Source organism: Ammospiza nelsoni, chromosome 3 (assembly GCF_027579445.1).
Source record: "Ammospiza nelsoni isolate bAmmNel1 chromosome 3, bAmmNel1.pri, whole genome shotgun sequence".
NCBI classification, from domain to species: Eukaryota; Metazoa; Chordata; class Aves; order Passeriformes; family Passerellidae; genus Ammospiza; species Ammospiza nelsoni.
Window position 1 is genome coordinate 106,334,634 of NC_080635.1, and position 6,000 is coordinate 106,340,633.

Below are 6,000 nucleotides of genomic sequence, written 5' to 3' on the forward strand. Positions count from 1 at the left end.
GTTATGTTTGAGCACAGGGTTTGCTGACAGATGGGAAGATGAAATTACCCTTGCATTCTTCTCTCAAATATACCAGTGTGATTCTAGACTAATATGGGCTCTGTGGGACTACAGCAGACTTTTTATGTTAGATAGAATTTGGTATAAATTTTAATTAGCTGTATATTTACCTTATACAAGACTCCACAGTATTTTAACTGTAATCTCCTGTATTAAAAAATCCTCATACAGAACATTTAAAGATTATAATATTTATATGTGGGCATGTCTTACAAGTGATTTTGACAAATCAAAATCAATCCACCAGTCTATTTCACTAGAACATTTGCTCTAAAAATACGAATGAATATCTCTACAAATACAAAGATTTATAGGCATGAATAAGAGGAATCTTATAGGAAGGTAAGTTGTTATTTTTAAGGGATAAAGGCAGCATCAGTAAATATTTGTTCTAAAATAAAATATAAAAGATGGAGTTGTTATAGGATCTGGCAAGCAAATATGCTTATAGTTTTTGTTAGCAGGCTGTTCTCTGCTCCTGCAATCATTTCCAAAAGTTTTTGCAGCTAGCAAAAGGATTATGAGACTGCTCTCCATTGACCACATAAATGATCATAATTTTGATCAAGAAATGAACATGTGCCACATGATGAAGTTTGTCCTTCCTAGATATCTTTATCAGAGCATGCACATGGCTTCCCCCTCCCTTCCCTCTGTTGAAACCAACTACAGTTTTGGCAGGGAAATGATACACTGCGTTCAGCGAATGCATCCTACACCCTGTGTATTATCTGAAACAGCTCTGTCAGGCCTGCAGTTTATCATCCTTGCATGGCATGAAGCTGGGAAAACACCAGCTGCAGACTCTCCCCTTCTTTTCTTTCCACTCTGCTACAATAGCACATTGTTTTTGGGGCTTTCTCTTGACCTTGGGCCATGATCAAGGTGTGGGGTACATGCAAGGCACTGGAAAACAATTCATGTCTGATCATGGTTCTGAGCTTCTCCCACCCACAGACACATTCACCAGGCATGCTCTGTATGGGTGGAAGAAGAGCTGGCAATAGTACAGCTGGTGTGCCTGGCTACCCTTCAGGAAAAAACAGGATACTGGGTTCTTTTCTGTGTGACGTACTCTGGGCCAGTAAGGAGCAGGACAATTTGTGTGATCGGGTGAAGAGCCTTCTGTGAAAGCTCCCCAGGACTTTGGGCTGAGCAGTGCCTTACAAGCCTGCCTGCATTACCTGCAGGTCCAGGCACACAGTACTGGAGGAATATCCCACATTTGAGATTCTGGGCAGGACACTGCCTCTAAACCTATACTCTGGTATCACTCAGCATGCCTTCAAATGTTCTACATCTTCCCTGTCACACCAAAACATGCAAGCATTCCCCAAGTCCCGTGAATATCTTCCTCTATTGTATTTTGGGTCTGCTAGAACATTTCAGATGACCATGGGTGTGGAAACCCAGGGCACCAGCAATATTTCTCTGCTGCTCTGGGGTGCCCTGACCCTCAGGGGAGCACTGACTTTGCCCCTCATTCATGGAGAAAGTTTCCTAGACTTCAGGATAGACCAGAATCCACAAAAGTGTGAAATAGATAATAGAGAGTAGTGTAGGCATATCACTTCGTGAGAAATTTAGGTTTTGGGATTTTTAGTATGTTGTGAATGAAAGCAAGATGGAAGGCAGAGGGTATTGTTTTGGTTTTCTTCTTCATGCTGCTTCTTCCTTCTTCTTCATGGGTTTGGGTGGCATTTTGTAATTGGGCAGAAAATTCTGCATTGAAGCTCCTTGGGATCAGTTATTGGGTTAAAAGGGAAAATAATCCAGGTGTCAGTTCTTAGTTTAGTCTTAAAAGACCTTGTAACAAGAGATTGTTGGCCATTTTGTGCTTTGCTATTGAAAAGCTGCCGAACTAACAGTAGTGAGACTGATTTACTGATAAGAAATAATAAACACTTGAGTCCAAACATGAACTACTGTCTCAAGTGCCTTCAATCCAGACCCAGAGGAACCAATATGTGGGCACATGTATTTCTTAATTGTGTTTCTGCCCTTGGGCCCTCCTGATACTCAAATGTTTGCACACAGTAGATCCACATTCATGATAAAGGAAGCGCATAGACACTTCACAGGTCAACACCTACATGTGAGATACCTGAAGTTTCATGTATAGTATCTGTAAAGAACATGTGTAATTTTGTAGCAATTATGTAATTTTGAGTAGTTGACTTTGAAAACTGCTCAGTTGAATCAAGTACTTTTCACATTGCCAGATTTACCAGGCCTATTTATATCATATGAGCTTTGCAGTTGAAACTTTTTGTCAGTTACTCAGTATTCTTGCAAAAGTCAGCTTTCTTGGAGGATGGCCTTAGTAAGTAAACCTAATAACCTACTGGGAAGTAATAAACACATCACTTTTTTCAGAGGGAAGAAACTGTACAAGTAAGGCTCAGACATGTTTATTATGAAATAATGCTTGCATTTTTGCTTGCATTGTCTGTTTTTAAGTGTATCAGGCTATGATTATCACATTGGAAGGAAAGTTTTGATTTTTATCAAAATAAAAATCAAAAGGAAAAACTTCTATCAGTCCTAACTAGCTAAACAGAATAATTATTCCTTCATTTAGCTACCTTTAGGAACTACGAAGTGTGATTACCTTATTTCATATAGGAGTCCAATATTAAGAAATCTTTGATTAAAATATATAACACCATTAAAATAACAAAAATAATCCTTCATTTATAATCAATTTTTCTACCTGTCAATGATATTATATTTGCTTCTTTTTTCTAAAAATGTCAATTTCTTCAATACAAAATCACCTTTGAGAATAAAAGTTTAGCTTGCAAAAATAAGATTTGTAATTTTTGTTTTGAATCTGTCCATATTTCTCACCAAGACTTCCTTCAAAATCTTAAAATAGTGAACCTTTAATCTTCCCTGATTTCATCTCCCCTTTCTGGTCTAGATCTGTGTTTCTGAGAGACCAGGAAAACACACCATTAATTTGTGGTAATATATCCCATCCAGGGCATGCTTCCCTCCATTTCACCTTAAAGGAGGTCTTCCTAGGGCATATTCAATGATTTTACCACAGCTTTGAAGTTTAAAATATAGAAAACATTAAATCCAGCAAAGAAAGGGGGAACAGGCATCTAACCAATAACTTAAGAAAAACTTGTGGGGATAAATTTCTTTGCAGAGTAATGTTTTGATAATATGATCATTTATTGTGTCCTGATTACTGCCGGGCATCCTCTCTAACAGGGGACCACTTGAATTTAGGTGAAAGAAGTTGGACAGCTCTAGTTTTTACATGTAGAGTGCTGGGAGAAAACCCCCCAAAAGAACACAACAGCAGCAAAGGACATCTGTGATTCCTGGGTCTGCTTCCCAATGCCCAAATATCCTTTCTGGGGCATCTGCTGCTAATGGTCCAAACCACCCATCAGATTCTCAAGTTGCCTGATTTATCAGATTGCAGGAGTGAGGCTTTATCTGTTTGATTTGTTAAGTGGACTTTTTCCTCAGTGAACATATTTAAAAGTCTACACTTGTATTAATATGACTTACATACAGCACAAGCAGCTAATGAAACCACCAGATCTGTCATTTATCATTCTCTGCTTGAATTGCTTTGAGATTTGCAGCCTGTATTGTACCTTTTTTTATTGTTTTGCCTCTGAGCTTATGTTGAATATCTGTCTGACCACTACCATTTAATGAAAATTACACATAAAAGAGCTATCTTAGTAAAGAAGAAACAGCTTCAGTATTCGGTAGCTCTTTTCCTCAAATGAACTTGTATGTGATAAAATTATTTTTAGACAGTTTTTCCTAAATATTATGAAATTATCTGAAATAATTACAAAATCAGTGATGGCAATCCAGTGGCATTTCAAAGTTATGGAATTGCTTTTTAAATGGATGTTCAATGTAGTATCTTTGTTCCTACAGCCTGTAAGCACTGAGCTGAAACTAATGGCAGTCAGTTACCAATGGCTTTACCTGACAAGTGAAGATTTACTTAATAGTGTAATAGAACTGGAGCCAGTGATATTTATCATTTTATCTTTCCCTTTGCAATCAGCACTTGGTTTTATTCAGTCTAGAAGACAGGATGTTTGTAGAGGGTAGATAACAGACTTATTTTCAGTTCAGCCAATAATTTCTGCTTGGTAAGTCACTTAACCTCTGTGTCTGAGTCTCACTAGCTGTTAAACAAAGATAATGATATTTTTCTTCTTTTGTAAATGGCCCTTCTGGGCATACAACAGAGCAAAGTTGCACTAATATAAGCAGGGGTACAAGGTATAAAAATTACAGAAAACAATGGCTTTCAAATGAAAAGCAGTTTTGGGAATAAATCCAAGTGAATGACAGAGACATGAATGCACATAAGCACATAGAAAATGAAACTAATGATTACTAGGAGAAAAATCAGTGTGATGTAGGCTTATTAGAACTGATCTGAACAGTGTGTGCAGCTATGGGAGGAAAAATCAGAGTTAACGGATTTAACTGCTTAAGACAGTTGGGCTGCTGACTAGGGTGGCAATATACAGAGAGTAATGCACTGCCTGTCCTTCAGATGGGGATTGCAAGAGCTGATCCATCCCCTTCTGCTACCATCACAGGCTGCACCCTGCTAAGGGAGGGGTTGAAAAGTATGGGAGGGACTGCTCCTCCCTCAGCAGTACCTTGGGTTTGCTCCTTCATATGGATAAAGGCATTCCCTCCAGTGTATCCCACAGCCTCTGGCATGGCTCTGGGAGCCTTAGCAGGGTGATGCAAGTGGTATATATAAATTGGTAGAGGGAAGTGGCTGCAGGAGGAAGGAAACAGCTGGGAAGATGAAGTCAGTGGAGCAAGGGAGGAAAGGGAATCCTGCAGGGCGTGGTCTTGACTCACCTTTTCTTGCTTTCCTTCATTTCTTCTGTTTACTCCCATGTCACCTAATCTGCTGTTGTAAGATTTTCTGACTAGCTGAAAAAGCCATCCTTGAGACATCTCCAGGATAGTTAATGTGGGGATTAGTAATTAGTATGTAGAAATTTTAAAAATAGATTTTATAAAACCAAGTGATGAAACAGAAAAATCAAGGATTATATTGTCCCTTAGGAACAGAATATACACTGCTGTTTTCTCAGTAGAAACTTCTTTACAAATATTAGTCAGACTTTGGAGTATTTTGCATTATTGATTGTAGTTGTCAGAGGAATAATGAACAGTAATTCACATTGTTTTATGTGTTGCACATTGATGAGATTCCACAGGAATTTTATTATTTAAGTTAGATCGGAGAGCATCTGCACAGTTCCCATTTGTGCTATGAGTGAATGACTTGCCAGCTGGGTTAACTACATCTTTGGAGAAATGTGAGCCTGCCCTCAAGGACTATCTGAATTTCACAAGATGAACTAAAACTAGCACATATGTAGGAGAAGCAGAATACATACTAACATCAGTGCTGAATATCCTTTTTCTCCAGCCTGTCAGAGCTTGCCAGCTGAAATGACTAACCTCAATAGGTTTTAAGGACCATGATGGTTAGTGATTACCTGGTCTGCCTTCCTGAATAACACAACCTATAGAATCTCCTCACAGTGATTTCTGCCTCAAGCTCATAACTTCTGTTTGTGTTACATACACAGCATAAGGAAAAATAAGATCCCTCCCAAACATCATCCCCCCACTTCAGAGTTACTGGTGAGGGATTTCCCATAAATTCAACGAGGAACTACAGTGTGGTAATAGTGACTCACTAGGTGGCACTCTTACTTCTAAATCTAAAATAAATCCCAGGCATCTATTTTAAGGCTTTTTAAGGCTTTTGTATTAAGTAAAACACTGGATTCGGGGGAAGATATTATTCATAGTCCTCAAATTCTTTAGTGCTTAAAATTTCAAAGTATTATTTAGAAGAACTTGGTAATCTGGAAGTCCATTATCCTTTCATTCTTACATCTTTTTTTTTGCCACATT